The 17,175-nt window shown below is 42.0% G+C and overlaps 1 pseudogene; it reads right to left on the bottom strand.

The window, feature by feature from the left end:
- Nucleotides 1-16,591: 16,591 nt before the first annotated feature.
- Nucleotides 16,592-16,950, bottom strand: LOC136377040 (SNRPN upstream reading frame protein-like; annotated as a pseudogene).
- Between the last annotated feature and the right edge of the window lie 225 nt (nucleotides 16,951-17,175).

Here is a 17,175-nt window from a genome sequence, read left to right as displayed (position 1 = left end):
GTGGCTACTATTGAGGGCTAGTCTGCTGGGGCAAGCAAGGCGTCTGCACACTTCGCGGCCGCCCCCTAACGCCTTTCGCTACTCTTATGTCATCTCTTCTCCCCGTTTTCTAGGCCCAAACTCACCCTGGCGGACCGAGATGAAGGCTTTTAGAACATTCTTACCCCTTTGGCGAGACGCCTCGTGGTCTCTCAGCCTCTCCAGTTCTCTCGGGTACCTACTCTGCAGCGTCCGCTCGGGCTCCCAGACCAGGCCTCTCCCCATTCCTCAGGGCCGGCTTCTCTTTCCTCCTGGTTATTTTCTCCCAATACTGCCCATCCTCCCCACGTTGAATGTAGTTGTCACCGGATGAGAATTGGATTCTTTCCTATCTGCCTCGCTGACCCTTGACCTCTCTTCCCTTCCTTGCCCCGCATTCCCTGATGTTCCCAACCTGTTCCTGACGCGTGGCCGGGTCGCATCTGGATACGACCCCCTCTTTCCCGACCTGTAAGGGTCCATTGCTTAGAATCCTTAACCTCCAGGGACAAAGGCCCAACACTTCTTTCCGCTAGTGCCATTGGGAGAGAGGACCTAGAGTGGGAACTTGCATCGTACCTCCCTCGCCCCCGCTGCAATCCTCTCTCTCACTCCCTCTACTCCTGGTGCAGGCCCGGCAGCGAGGCGATCAGCACGTTCGCGGTATTTATATTGTTGCATTGCTCAGACTAACGCCATTTAGCGTAACCCGAGCCCAGGATAATTGCCACATTTCTGCCGCGATACTTTAAAAACAAGATAATGCTTCTGAATTGCGGAAGAAAGTGCCTTGGACAAATTGGGCGCTGAGCTGCCGAGATGGATCGCTTTGTTAGGGCGGCGGGTGGTTCGTGACTCAATTAGCACGTTTTGGGAGCTGCCCGAGCTCCGCAGGCGGGTCAGCTCGAGGCGTCCTCTCCCTGTAGCTCCCGGGCGCCGGGAGGAGTTACGGGGGTGGGAGCCCTTCAGGTTTGTACCCATGTCGGGGCACATCCACGCTATGGGGAATTGTTTTTTGTTTTTTTTTTTCATTCCCACATGAGTACATTGTTTGGGTTCTAAAGGATCCAGATTTTCACAGACAGAGGCTTGTCTGCCTCTGCTCCCGACTGGGCCGCGCGGCATTTGTCTGAAGCACCGTTCCTCTGAGCTGTGGGGAAAGACACTGGGTGGAGAATGCTGGGAAGGCGCCCACTCACCCCTGCCTCTCCGCGCGTCTGGCCCACCCGCTCGGGTATGGGTTTTGTAACAACGTTTCCAACACCGCCGCTGTGCTTGGCGCAGCACTCCTGGAAGCTGGCAGGCTGAGGCTTCCAGGCAGCCGGCGGACCGCGAGGGGCGCTTTGGGGGCTCTGGACAAGGCCGTAAGAGTTTTCCTCGCCTCTTCTCAAGTTCACCCGCCACTCCGCCTATCACCCCGCATGCAAGCCCGGGTCCACCTCTCGTGGGCTCATCCTGGGGTCCCGGGTAAGTCGCTCTGCCAGGTGCGCGCGCGAAGCCAACCCGCGGCGCGCCAGAGCTGGGGAGAGCTCGCCGCACCGCGTGCTCGCGGCCCCGCCCCTGCGGGCTCACCAGCCGGGGGCCCCGGGCCTCGCCCCGCGCCGGGTCACCGGCACCGGGAACCCTCCCGGGGCCGCGCGAGAGCTCTCGGGCGCCGCGTCTGCGCCGGGGACGGCTCCGCCCAGCCATGCCGCCGAAGGGCCGGCGTTCCGCCCCGCCGGCCCAGGGGTCCCTACTTGAGCAGCCTTCGGGCGCCGCCGCTCTCTTGGATTGTTCCCGGGGCAGTTATTGGGACGTGAGGAAGGAGGGGACAGAGCCAGGGAGGGCGGGGGCAGGAACGAGACTTGGGGAGGTCAGCGGAGCAGGGAGAGGACGCAGACCCGCGGCAGGCGCGGCTGGAGGAGAGAGGGCGCTGTCTTCCTGGCAAAAGATTCTGACCGAAAGGAACCAAACCAAAACAAAAAGAAAGAAAGAAGAGGAAAAGTGCCGGCTGAGCCGCCGGGGTGAGGGGTGAGGGGTAAGGGGCGCGCGGCGGGGTGGGGCTAGGGTGGCAGAGCGGATTCTCAGCCCGCCGCCGCGGCCTTGCCAGCTCCGCGTAGCCCCGGGCAGGACTCGCAAGAAAGAAACCTTCTTTGCCCCCTTTAGCTCTCCCCGTAGTTGCCTTTCTTCAGGGCCATCCCTCCCTCGCTACCTCCCTCGGAAAACTGGAGGTATCGCCTAAGGTGGGGGCGCCTCATGGGCGGCTGAGGTACCCGAATTTGCCCGAGGCGAGCAGGGAGGGCGCTGAAACTCGGATCCCCTTTCCGAAGCGAAACCCTCTTTCTCAGTTTGTGAGTCCTGCAGAAGGAAACTGCGACGCCAGCTAGTTTTGTTGTTTTTTCATATCGAAGCGCCCAAGCAGGTGGCCTCACCTGGTTTGGCGGCACTTTGCCCAGAAACAACAAAGAGAAGACCCTCTTACTAATTGTCATCAATTGGCCGGAGCGGTCACCTGGAGACCAGTCGGTCCCGAAGACAACGACTATCAACCATTCCCCACTCAAACTCACAAATCTAAAAACTGAATTTATATTAATTCGGGGAAAACTGCTATTCCTCCATTCCAAAAGTACATACTAATCTGTCACCCACAAAGGATAATGTGTTCTTGTCTTTCTATGCTTATAATAAATCAGGGAAAGCAAAACAAAAGGAGCCCAAGCAAACTCACTCATCCTTTTGTCTTGAAAGGTCCCTCTGTATTAGTGGACGTAAAGGCTCTCCTGATTTGTACATAGATACTAGAACCAATCATCTCCTTACATGTCCGCCACCTGAGAGTCTCAAGCTCCAGTCTCCATGTGCATTTCCTGGAGAGTCGTGGCTCTTCCATAGCCCTTTCAGCAGAATCCAGGTGGCCTGGAGTTCCGCCTTTGGTAACAGAGCTATTTCCTAGGAGTAACTGGGTGGGCTTCAATCCGCCTGCCTCTTCACATTGAGAAACGCTTCTCTTGTGGGAACGTCTGTTTCTATTCATCCGATTTTGTAATTTCTTTGATCAGCCTAAATATTTTCTTGGCAAACGGAAATTGACCATGCCACGAATATGATAACAACCTGCTTGGAAAAAAAGCTATTTTGTTTCCAAGCAGCAGGAAAAAAAAAGAGGGTCGGGGGAAGTAGGAATGCTTGTAACAGATTCCGGCACATAACATCTTTTTGCAGTCTCTAAAGCAGCTTTGTGAAAGCTGCCTTTCCCGGCTAATATACTTTCTTCCCTTTCTCTCCTCCTCTCAGATAAACACACACCTGGTCTCCTAAAAGTCTTTGATACTCTTTATAAAAAAAAAATAATAGAACTTCAATGGATGCCTCTGGAGAATTTCCCTTTAAAACATAGATGAAAGGCAAGGTTAATACAATGTTCTCTTAATCCCTTTGCCTTCTGAGTCAAAATAAATATTTTCTTCTGCATGTGATTTTACATCCTGCCATTTGGCTGTGGCTATAAGCAAATCGACCGGTAATAAAAGTGTTTTGAGACTGTGTATTAAATGTAGTTCTCTTGAAATCAAGGGAGGGGGGTGCGGTGGAGTGGGGGAAAGCCTTACTTCACAGGCAAGAATTGGTGGGTTTCTGAAAAAGCTGCAAGAAAAGGACCTTTCACCTCTCATTAGTGATGCCATCAGTGCTCCGGCAGAGTGGAGCTGAGGTCATGTTACATATGGCACACAGTCTGCTCAGCACTTGAAACGTCAGCTTTGAAATTTTAGAGAGGGGAAAGGTCATCTTTAATAAGCTAAAGTCTGGGGCTCCCATTGCCCTCATTGCAAACTGGGTGGGTGTCCATATGCTTCAAACCTTCTGGGTAAGTTTTTTTTTTTTTTTTTTAATTTGCAGTTTTAAGCTGATTTTTGTTTCACATCTTCATTGAAGCTGTAATGTTTTCAGCTGTTAATACTCCAAAGGACTTTCATTTTTATAGCAACTCTGTCATCTTTCCTTTTCTTTTCATGCAATCGTAAAACCGTCTGTTCTGAGGGATAGCTTTTTAGAACTCAACTTCCCAGGAGAAATGAAGTGTATCTGTCCATCTGCATACATGGATCCAGACATGTGGGCTATAGGGTTACCCTTCTGAGTGGGTCATTTAGACTTCACTCTTGTACACTACATAATTTACTGAACCTTCAAAACATTAAAACTTCCATATTGTGTAAAAGCTCTAGTTTCTGAAAACTTCCTGGGTACTACTAAAATTTTTCATGCCAGTTACTGAAATTTCACATTTTATTTTTACCATGTGGGAGAAACTCTCAAATCAGAATATATGAATTCTTCCATAAGGCTGAAAGTTAAGGCTAACTGACAGATGTTATAATAGTATATATAGCACTGTGGGGGGGGGGGGGATCGCTAATATCTTACTTCCTTGTTCACAAAATATTAGGAACATTTGTGAATGTTTAATCCTCAAATTTGTTCAAGAAATGGAGTCAACCAAATCCAAGCCACTGAACTATACCCAGATCTCTTTTTAGCCACTGTCAAGATGGATATAAATATCTTTCTTTCATGTAACTCTGCAAGGAACTTCTCAATAGTGATTTGTCATTGACTCAGATCCAGAAACTTTTTTTCCATATGGATTTATTGTGCAAGACGAGCAACCTCACCAAACTTCACATGCATTCCTCTCTTATTTGTCTTTATATCTGCCAATCCATTTTATCTTTGAATCATATTCCAGGTTTTAGTTGTTTAGTTTTTTTCTTCTACATAAAAGTTACATATTTTATCCTCGTAAAATAAACTTTAGAAAATAAGGCAACAATGTAAAATAATCCGGTTCAAACAGTGAAGTCAATTATATTTAAAAATTTCTTCTCCCCCTGCAAACTGAAAACATTGGAACAATCTTCAAACATCCACTTGAGCCAACTAAGTGTTCCTCATTACTAAAGGATTTAATGATTATAGTATGCAGATAGGTGTTGGTTTTGTTTCTAGTTAGAGTCTCAAAAATCCTTAATTTTGGGTGAGCAAAAAAAAAAAAAAATTAAAAATCTGCATAATAGCAACTGGAACTGTAGACGGGTAAGATGATTTCACAACCAAGGAAAACATCAAATAAATAATTTATTTCTAACCACTTTCCTGCTAATAAGCTGGTGGGCTTTGTGATACTTTAGCTAACCCAGAGCACTTGAGGCTTTGATGACCCAAATGGTTTAGTAAATCCAATCAATCTAGTCAATACTAGAAGTCAAGAGAAAGATGCAGACACTAGTGTTAGGAGTGTGTGTGTGCTTGAGAGGAAGGTTGTGTTGCCTTTTTTTTTTTTACTAAATTTTAAAGCTCCCAAAATACTCTAGGAAAATTTAAGAGCAGATTATGTCACTCTAGTAAGTCTGAAAAACAGGAAGTGGAATATTTCAAGAAGCAGGTTCATCATTGACAGGTCAGTAATTCATTAAAGGCCTATAAAAGGAATACTAATAATTTACAGTTTTTATAGGATCCCTCACTCAAGAACCTTTAACATTTTACAAGGCTGATCTCATTCATCTTCTCAGAACTTTGGGAGGTATTATCCTTATTACAAAGTGATTATTCCTATTACAAAATTTGGCAAAGAGATTGTATAATTTGCACATGGGGTTATAAATCAGAGGCAGTTTGGAGATAAGAGCTATTAAGCACAGATTGTCTCCAATTTATCTAAAAAACAATTTTTCATAAAGAGATCAATGATTAAAGTGATTTGGCTTTAGCAAGTCCTTGTAAAATGTTACTCCTCTTAATTCAGACTTTATAATTCAGGTTTAAGCTTTATGAGAACTTTCATAAATGTTTTTAAATTACCAAGAAAATGAAAATGTAACATGAAGTAGCCTCAGTCCACAAAGGTCTGCAAGTTCTTCCATCCTGGAAATAAGCCATAGTCTTAGTTGGTGCAAATGTCATGTGGGTGGAGACATACAGATTATAGAACCATGAGGTAATTACTACAGCTTAACTGTCCCACAGAGAAGCGACTAAGTGTTCATAAACAGGGTTACCACAGAATACATAGTCTATGACAAAATTTGGCCTGTACCTTCAATATTTATAATTCTTTCTTTGGCTTATTTAGGACAATAAATATCAGACATTGCAGAAAATTAAGGATTTGGTTAATCTTGAGGGCAGTGCTTCACATATTTTGGGGGGCATGCCAATGACCTGAGGCACTTGTAAAAATGCAGCTTACTGGACCCTAGGCCTAAAGGTTTTGACTCCCTAGGTTTAAAATGAGACCCTGGAATCTACTTTTTAACGAGCATGCAATCCATTACTGGGCTATTCTTTTTTTAAATTTTTTTTATTTTATTTTTATTTTTTATTTATTCATTTTAGAAAGGAGGGGGGGGGGAGAAGGCGGGGAGGAGCAGGAAGCATCAACTCCCATATGTGCCTTGACCAGGCAAGCCCAGGGTTTTGAACCGGCAACCTCAGCATTTCCAGGTCGACACTTTATCCACTGCGCCACCACAGGTCAGGCACTGGGCTATTCTTTAAGAATAAACTTTTACTCTGCCTCAGGTAGGAGCATTAAAAAAAGGAAGGTTCTATAAGCAGGAAAGAAGTTTAAACTGCAAACAGTTGACCTAACTAGAATTTACTTTTTGTAGTATGATTTTTAAATTTTATTTATTTATTTACTTCTTTGGTATATTTCCAAAGTTAGAAGTGGGAAGGCAGTCAGACAGACTTCCACATGCACCCAACCAGGATCCACCCAGTGTGCCCACCAGGGGCCGATGCTTGGCCCATCTGGGGCGTTGCTCTGTTGCAGCCCAAGCCATTCTAGCACCTGAGGCAGAGGCCATGGAGCCCTCCTCAGCGCCCAGGCCAACTTTGCTCCAATGGAGTCTTGGCTGCGGAAAAGGAAGAGAGACAGAGAGGAAGGAGAGGGGGAGGGATGGAGAAGCAGATGGACATTTCTCCTGTGTGCCCTGAGCAAGAATTGAACCCGGGACTTCCACACGCCAGGCTGACGCTCTACTGCTGAGCCAACCAGCCAGGGCAATATCGTTTTTGAAAGTGGATTTTTAAATTAGGTTTTTATTAGGGAAGAGGCTGTTTGTGTTTCTGAAGAATTTTGTAGGAATTAAAATGTTTCTAGCTAGTAAGTAGATAGGAAATTATTTGTCTTTTTAAAATGATTGCTTTGGCTGAACAGTTTAACAGGGAAGTGACTCCAGGTCAGGAAAATGAGACAAGAAAGGAAGGTCTCCAAAGAAAAACAAAGCACCAGTCACAAAAATCAAGCAAATCATATTGACCAAAGAACAATGTGTAGGAGCATAATGGAGAACAAGGAGCCGGTATTGCCTTCTGAATACCACCTTAAAAATCAGATGTGGCCTGACCTGTGGTGGCGCAGTGGATAAAGCGTCACCTGGAAATGCTGAGGTTGCCGGTTCGAAACCCTGGGCTTGCCTGGTCAAGGCACATATGGGAGTTGATGCTTCCAGCTCCTCCCCCTTCTCTCTCTCTGTCTCTCCCTCTCCTCTCTAAAATTAATAAATAAAAAAATAAATAAATAAAAATAAAAATCAGATGTGTTTTGAACATCTCTCAATGTGCATGACCCCTTTAGAATAGTATAACCCAATTGGGCCCCCCACCTCCAAGATTTGTAAGAAATGGAAATGCTCTGGAGAGTTACCACGATATGATAAAAGGCATAGAAAATAAAATCTAAGAGGATGTGAAAGGTGGTTGTCTACCCTTCAAATAGTGGTCATTTGTTAATTATAAAGGTATAAAAAGCGTTTTTACAGTAAAGAACACAGCCACATAAATCACAGCTTTTTTTTAAGAGGGAGATTAAATAATGAAAAAAGGTTAATAATCATAATTTATTATTTTTCTCCCTTTAAACAGCATTTGAAAATGAAATCACGGGAACATAGACACCAGACTCTTTGCTGTTGGAAGAAGCCAGGAAGTATTTAGTTAAACCTGTCACTCTAAGCAGAATCCTTCAGAAAATATTCTTGCTGAGACAACACCCAGCTCCCCTTAAACACTTGACTATTGGAGAACTCGCTACCTCACATCTGTTTTGCATGCTTCAAGACTCACCCAAACAAGAAAGATATACATGGTGGTAACAAATCAAATCACATGGAATCCATGATCCAGTACACACTAGATAAAATGTGAAAGAAACATGTAGGGGATCTTCTAATTACCTATTAGTCAAATTAGGAAGTTAAAGTAAACTACTAGCTAAACTGCTTTCTCAAGTTTCCATTTTAGGCCTTCTACTGTTTGCCCACTGCTTAGTAGGCTGCTGGAGTTCGCTATAGGAGAAGTAAATATTGTCATTTCAAATAAAGAACTGTTTATTATATAACAGAACAGAGGTTGCCTTCTATTTTTGAAATTCTGCTAAGTTAATTGGGGACAGTAGCCAAAGCAGCTGCCCAAGAGATGGAGTTTTCCAACAGCTACAGTCCTTCAAGCTAAACTGGGTTCATGTTTGTCTACAAAGTGGCAATCATATTGTTCTCTTCATGGAATGTTCTTTAGCTCCTGTTGGGGTTGTGTCTGTGGGGGCACCATTTGTACTACTTTACCAGCCCATTTGACTCCTGCAGTGAGGGGAAACCATAAGCCAAAACAGATCAAAGGCAAATGTAATGGCCTGCTACCATTAACGGGATTCAGCCCAGACTTTTCTCAAGGAAAGGGGAAAGGTTGACTTAATGCTTACTTCCATTTAAACCAGGGGTTCCAAAATTTCAAGAGGTTGAGGACTGGGCTTAGGGTTTTTAATAACTTTTCCACATCCGTTTTGATCGAGATTTGTCTGTTCTTCACATTTTAGAAGCACATTTAAATACACGGTAAAGAAAAAAAATCTGGACTGAGAGGTAATTTAAGATAAACAAACACAAAGTTTTGCTTAATAAAAATGTTTTCCAGGAATAATACATTGCGCTTTTATAATGCTTTCTATTTTTCAAAGGGCTTATATTTGATCCTCACTTATGAGATAGGTGAGAAGGAATAATATTACAGGGAGCCCTCAGGTTACAACACAGTTCCATTCTTGCGACAGTGACATACCCTGAATTTTGGTGTAAATCGAAACATACCCTAGCCTAAGTCACTTACCTATCCTAATACAGTTGTAAAATCATAATCTAGAACATAAAAACACAACTAAGCCGCAGAAAAAGGAAAAGAACATAAATGTACTGTACACTGTACTGTAGTAACAAAAAATGAGTGTAAAAAAAAGTACGATGGTAATGGCGTAAGGCAAAACACTCATGTCTCAATTTTTAAAAGTTTTTATGGGAGTGAGCATTGTAAACTCGAAATGCCGTATAAGCCTGAGCTTTCCCATTTTTGTTTACCCAGTTCTTAGTCTTATCTTTAAGTCTTTAGGTCAGAATAGATCATGTACCTCAAGCTCTTTAATGGCTATATTTCATGGATTTTATCTTATTAATTTTTAAATGTTTGTTTTATTGACTGTAGAGAGAGGGAGGAAGAGAGCAGGAGAGAGACAGGAACATTTGTTCCCATATGTGCCCTGACTGGGGATTGAACTGGCGACCTCTGCGCTTTGGGAATGATGCTCTAACCAACTGAACTATCTGGCCAGGGTAAATAGTTCATGGATTTTAAATTTATCTAACTATTCTCTTGCTAGTGGACATGTCTTTTTTTCCCAACCTTTTTATATAAATAATGATTCTGTGACTGTCTTTGCACATATATCTTTGAGTACTTGTGTCACTTATTTTTTTAACTGAGCGAGAGACAGACAGACTGACAGACAGCAGGAAGGGAGAGAGATTAGAAACATCAACTCTTAGTTGCAGCACTTTAGTTGTTCATTGATTGCTTATCATATATGCCTTGAGTGGGAGGCTCCAACTGCGCCAGTGACCCCTTGCTTAAGCCAGCAAGTTTGTGCTCAAGCCAGTGAACTCTAGCTTCAAGCCAGTGACCTTTGGGCTTACGCCAGTGGCCGTGGGGTCATGTCTATGATCCCATGCTCAAGTTGATGAGCCTGTGCTCAAGGCGATGACCTTGGGGTTTTGATCCTGGGTCCTCAGCATCCCAGGCTGACGCTCCCCAAATGTCTATCTATGCTATTTTATCTTTGTCAGTCTGATTGGGAAAATGTGGCTAGTTTTTTATTTTAACATTATTAAAGTTTAGTATCTTTAAATTATGTCTAAAATAGACATGAAATAAGAAAGGGTACAAATCTGAAGTGTATAGCTCAATAACTTTTTTTTTCTTTTAATTTTTGACAGAGACAGAGAGAGAATCAGAGAGAGGAACAGGTAGGGACAGACAGACAGGAAGGGAGAGAGATGAGAAGCATCAGTTCTTCGTTGCGGCACCTTAGTTGTTCAGTGATTGCATTCTCATATGTGCCTTGACTGGGGGGGGGGGTGTTACAGCAGAGCAAGTGATCCTTTGCTCAAGCCAGTGACCTTGGGCTCCCACATTCAAGCAAAGACCCCTCACTTAAATTGGTGAGCCCGCACTCAAGCCGGTGACCTTGGGGTTTCAAACCTGGGTCCTCTGCATCCCAGTCCGATGCTGTAAACTCTGCACCATGGCCTGGTCAGGCTAGCTCAATTACTTTTTACGTATATATACATCTGAGTAACCACCATCCAGATCAAGGTATAAAACATTCTCATTTAAAAAAAAACAAAACATTCTCATTTTCTCAGGAAGCTCTCTTTTCCCATTTCATCCACCCACCCCAGGAGTAATCACTGTTTTTGAGTTCTGTCAGCATCAGCTCATTTGTCTGTTCTTGAATTTAGTATAAATAAAATAAAACTGTTTTATGATGTCTTTCTTTGCTCAACATATGATCTTCATTCATGCATGTTGTTGTACCAGAAGTTAATTGTTTCTTATTATTTTTTATTACATTATATGAATACAGAACAGATTAGCAATCTATTCTCCTAACAGACATTTGAGTTGTTTCTAGTTTTTTACTGTAATGAATAAAACTGCTATGACATCCTTGCATATGTCCTCCATTGTGCATACATAGCCATTTCTCTTGGTCATATACCTAAAATAGAATTGCTGATTCATAGAGTAGGTGTATGTTTAGCTTTAATAGATACTGCTTAATAGTTTTCTAAAGATACACTCCCAATGTGCAACTGTATGACAGTTCCACCTGCTCCCCACCCTTCCCAATACTTGATGTTTTTAGTCTGTTAAATTTTAGACTTCATGGTGGATTCATAATTGTTTCCTATGGTTTTAAATTTGCATTTTCCTGATGAACAATGATGTTGACCATCTTTCCATGTGCTGATTAGCTATTTGGATAGTCTCTTTTGCGCAATACTTGTTCAAGCCTTTTGCCCATTCTTTAAATTATTTCTGTGTGGTTTGTCAGTCCTATCTGATTTGTATGAGTACATTATACTTTCTGATATAACTCCTAATATCATAGATAGATTGATAGACAGGTAGATGGAATATTATCTTAGTTTGTGACTTGCCTGTTTACTATCAAACTGATATTTTTTGAGAGAGAGAGAGAGAGAAAAGAAGTACCAACTGGTTGTCCCACTTATTTGTGCTATTTATTGCTTCTCATATGTGCCCTGACTGGGGTTTGAACTGGTGACCTCAGGGATGGAGTCACTGCCCTTGGGATTGAGCTAGTGACCCCAAAATCATGCTGGTGACCTCAGGATTGAACTGGTTATCTTAGCTCTCTGGGATGATGCTCTATTCACTGTGCTACCAGCACAGAGCTCAAACTGGTTTTTTTTAAGTGAGAGGAGGGGAGATAGTTAAGACAGACTTCCACATGCACTTCAACTGGATCCACCTAGCAACCCCATCAGGGGTTGATGGTCAGACCAAGCAAGCTATTCTCAGTGTCTGGAGAGGATACTCGAACCATTCGAACCACTGGCTGCAAGCCATCTTTAATTAATTCTTGAATGTGGTGTCAAGGACGGAGTCAACTTTTTGAGAATTTTTTCCCCATATGGATATACAATAGTGCTAGCCTCATATGTTGAGAGAAAAAAACAACAACTTTCTTTCACAGAATTGCATTGCAGGGGCAAGTATTCAATATTTTACCATTAACTATGTCAGCTGTGAGGTTTTGTTTTTTTTTAATTTTTATTTATTTATTTATTCGTTTTAGAGGAGAGAGAGAGAGACAGACAGACAGACAGACAGAAGTGGGGGAGGAGCAGGAAGCATCAACCCCCATATGTGCCTTGACCAGGCAAACCCAGGGTTTTGAACCGGCGACTTCAGCACTTCCAGGTCAATGCTTTATCCACTGCACCAACACAGGTCAGGCTGTAAGGGTTTTTTTTAAGATACCTTTTGTCAATTAATAAAGTTGCCTTCTGTTTTTAATTTGCTGAGAATTTTTATTCCTGAGTATTATGTTTTATTAAATGTATTTTCTGTGTCTATTGAGATAATTATATGTTTTTTTTTCTTTTTATTCTGGTAGTATAGTGAATTATTTTGATTATTTTAGAATTTAACCAACTGTGCATTCCTGGAATAAACCATACTTGGTTATTACATATTCTTTTTAATCTCTGTACTTAATTTTTTTAAATTTTATTTATTCATTTTTAGAGAGGAGAGAGACAGAGAGGGAGAGAGAGGAGAGAGAGACAGAGAGAAAGAAGGGGGAGGAGCTGGAAGCATCAACTCCCATATGTGCCTTGACCAGGCAAGCCCAGGGTTTTGAACCGGTGACCTCAGCATTTCCAGGTCGACGTTTTATCCACTGCGCCACCACAGGTCAGGCCTTCTGTATTTAATTTGCTAATGTTTTATTTACTTAAAATTTTTGCAGCCATATGCAGAAAGGACTTTGATTTTGGCTCAGATTTATGTTGGCCTCATAAAATAAGTAGGTCAGTCTTCCTTTCTTCTCTAGTCTCTGAAAGGGTTTGATAGAAAATATTATTATTTCTCAAATATTTGGCAGAATTAATCTTGAAAGGCACCTCCCTACTCCTGGATTATCTTTATAGGAACTTAACTATATATTTCATTTCTTTTTTTTTTATTCATTTCAGAGAGGAGAGAGGAAGGGAGAGAGAGAGACAGAGAGGGAGAGAGAGAGGAGAGAGAGAGAGAGAGAAAGAGAGAGAAGATGGGGAGGAGCTGGAAGCATCAACTCCCATATGTGCCTTGACCAGGCAAGCCCAGGGTTTCGAACCCGCAACCTCAGCATTTCCAGGTCGACGCTTTATCCACTGCACCTCCACAGGTCAGGCTCATTTCTTAATATACATCAGAGTATTAGTGTTTTACTTCTCTTTGTATCAGTTTGGTACACTGTATTATTATTATTATTATTAGCAAGAGAGAGAGAGAGAGAGGAACAGACAGACAGGAAGGGAGAGAGATGAGAAGCATCAATTCTTTATTGCAGCACCTTAGTTGTTCATTGATTGCTTTCTCATATGTGCCTTGACTAGGGGGCTCCAACAGAGTGAGTGACCCCTTGCTCAAGCCAGAAACCTTTGGGCTCAAGCCAGTGACCATGAGGTCATGTCTATGATCCCATACTTAAGCCAGCTACCCCGTGTTCAAGCTAGTGAGCCAGTGCTCAAGCCAGATGAGCCGGCAATCAAGCTGGCAACCTGAGGGTTTTGAACCTGGGTCCTCAGCATCCCAGCTACGCCACCACCTGGTCAGGCAGTGCACTGTATTTTTAAAAGAATTTGTCTACTATTGGCAAAAAGTTGTTGATTGTGTTTTCTTAATATCTGTAGAATGTGTAGAGACACCACGTTTTGAAATGCCAGATATTGGCTATTTGTATTTCTCTTATATTGATTATTTTTGCTAGGAGATTATAGATTTTATTACACTATTTAAAGAACAAATTTTTGGCTGTGATGATTTCTCTATTGTATATATAGTTTCTATTTCATTGATTACTGCACTTTTTTTTTATTATATCCTTCCTCTTTTAGTTTGAGTTTAATCTGTTCTTCTAGTTTCATAAAATGAAAGCTTAGAGTGTTGATTTTCAATCATTCTTCTTTTCGAATGTATTTGTTAGAAGCCATAAATTTCCTTCTAAACACTGCTTTAGCTGCATTCCACAAATTTGATGTTTCATTTTCATTATTCTTCAATTCAAAGTATTTTCTAATTTCCTTTGGGATTTCCTTTTTGACCTACAGGTCATTTAGAATTATGTTCCTTAATTTTAATACATTTTGAGTTTTTCTCTTTATATTTCTGTACTGATTTCTAATAGACAATATAATCTGTGTAACTTCAGTCATTAGAAATTTACTTAGTCTTGCTTTACAATTCAGCATATGGTCCATCTTTGGTGTACATTAGAAAATAATGTGTGTTCTGCAGTTGTTGGGTAAAGAGTCTATAAATATCAATTAGGTTAACTTGCTTAATAATATTTAAATATCACTTTATTGACTACTTGGTCTTGTTTTTAGTTACTGAGAGATGTGTGTTAAAACCTCTAATTATGACTGTGACTTTTTTTTTTTGAGAGATAGGAAGGGAGAGAGAGACAGGAAACGAGAGAGAGAGGGAGAGAAAGAGAAAGAGAGAGACATCAACTTGTTGTTCCACTTAGTTGTGCATTGATTGCTTCTTTTTTTAAAATTTTTATTAATTTTAATGGGGTGACATCAATAAGTCAGGGTACATATATTCAAAGAAAACATGTCCAGGTTATCTTGTCATTCAATTATGTTGCATACCCATCACCCAAAGTCAGATTGCCCTCCGTCACCTTCTATTTTGTTTTCTTTGTGCCCCTCCCCCTCCCCCTCCCCTGATTGCTTCTTGTATGTGCCTTGACCAGGGATTGGACCAGCGAGCTTAGGCTCAAGTCAAGTTGGCGACCTCAGGGTTGAGCTGGCGACCCTATATTCAAGCTGGTGACCTCGGGTTTTGAACAGGAGACCTCAGCAGTTCTGGTTGAAGCTCTATTCACTGCGCCATCACCAATCAGGCATATTTTTTCTTTTCTTTTACATGTTAAAACTATGTTATGTCCATACAAATTTAGAATTGTTGGGTTTCCCTACTGAACTAGTACTTTTATTATTATGAAATGTTCTTCTTGCCATGGCCGGTTGGCTCAGTGGTAGAGCGTCGGCCTGGTGTGCAGAAGTCTTGGGTTCAATTCCCGGCCAGGGCACACAGGAGAAGCGCCCATCTGTTTCTCCACTCCTCCCCCTCTCCTTCCTCTCTGTCTCTCTCTTCCCCTCCCGCAGCCAAGGCTCCATTGGAGCAAAGATGGCCCGGGCGCTGGGGATGGTTCCTTGGCCTCTGCCCCAGGCGCTGGAGTGGCTCTGTGGCGACAGAGCGACGCCCCGGTGGTGGGCAGAGCGTCGCCCCCTAGTGGGCGTGCTGGATGGATCCCAGTCGGGCGCATGCGGGAGTCTGTCTGACTGTCTCTCCCCGTTTCCAGCTTCAGAAAACTACAAAAAAAAAAAAAAAAAAAAAAGGAAATGTTCTTCTTTATCTCTAATAACACTTTTGCCTCTGAAAATACATATTGTCACACCAACTTTCTTTTTAGTTGAATGTTTTTATGTGTTGACTTTTATAGAGAACGAGAAAGGGAGAGAGAGAGAAAGAAAGAGAGAGGAAAACTTTGATTTGTTGTTCTACTTATTTATGCATTCATTGGTTGATTCTTGTATGTTCCCTGACAGGGGATCAAACCTGCAACCTCAGCGTATGGGGAAGATGCTCTAACCAACCGAACTACCTGGCCAGGGTCATACCAGTTTTCTTTTGACTAGTGTTTCATGCTATGTCTTTTTCCATCCTTATATTTTCAAGTTATCTGTGTCTTTATGCTTAAATGTGTTTCTAATAAACAGCCTATAATTTAGTCTTTTTTAAGAAACATACATCCACTTACTTTTCATGCGCTTGTTGATATAATTGGGTTTCAGTCCACTATCTTCTATTTGTTTTCTATTTGTTTCTTCTTGCTTTTATTGCACCTCCCTATCTTCTTTTGTTATAGTTAAGTTTTTATTTTATTTGTCTCCATCTTATTTGTTGTTGTTTTGTTTTTTTTTTAGTAATTACAAAATGATATGATAAAATATTAAGTTCCTCTATTCAGGAATATAGTATATCTGTTTAGGTCAGGTTAAGTCTCTAGTGGGTTGACTAATATCCCCCCAAAACTCATGTCTACCAAAATCTCCAAATGTAACCTTATTTGGAAAAGTGGTCTTGCAAATGTAGTTAAGATAAAGATAGAGATGAGATTATATAAAATTAGCATGGTTCCTAAATCCAGTGAGGGTCCTTATAAGGAGAAAGGAACACATAGATACAGAGAGATTGGAATGATGCATCCTCAAGCCAAGGGATGATAAGAATTGCCAAACAATCTACCAGAAGCTGGGAGAAATGGGACAGTATCTTCTTCAGAGCTTTCATAAATGAACCAACCCTGTTGATGCTATCACTTAAGACGTCTAGCCTTCTGAACCATGAGAAAATAAATTTCTGTTGTAAGCCATCAGTTTGTGGTGGTTTATTATAGAAGCCCTAGGAAACTATACAGGCCCTTCAGAAAAGCTGATGGTCCAATACTACTTGAACCACCTCTTGGTGTCTCAGCTAAGAAGGCCTATTTCAGTTCCACCTGGAAATTCTCCACATGTATTTGCAGTTTCTAGATTGCCTCAGGTAAAACTGACACTCTTCATTGCTCAGTGAGGCTGTCCTTCTGTGTTTGATTTGGATTTCCACCTCTGTCATTTACTGTTCTGTAGACTGTCTTCAGTGTATGTGGTCCCTGGCCTACTCCACTGCACTATTGGCCACTTCGCTGGCCAGAACATCAGATTTCATCACAGCTGCTCTGTTCAATCCCATTGCTTTCTTGCATCCCATGTGGCAATGGGATTCCTGAAAATGTAATTTGTTTGTAGTAACCTGTTCCTCCTAACCCCTCCACCCAAAAGCTTTTAATGTCTTGTCATTATCCATGGTGTTCTGAAATTTCACATGTCTAGGTATGAATCTTTTTCTTTTTTTAATCATCCTGTTCTGTATTTTAACAGTCCCTATCAGTCTGAAATCTTATACGTTATATCAACTCTGGGGGATGTTCTCTTA

Source organism: Saccopteryx leptura, chromosome 6 (assembly GCF_036850995.1).
Source record: "Saccopteryx leptura isolate mSacLep1 chromosome 6, mSacLep1_pri_phased_curated, whole genome shotgun sequence".
Classification (NCBI taxonomy): Eukaryota; Metazoa; Chordata; class Mammalia; order Chiroptera; family Emballonuridae; genus Saccopteryx; species Saccopteryx leptura.
Note: the sequence above shows the minus strand (reverse complement) of the source record. Positions and strands in the feature narration are given on the sequence as shown.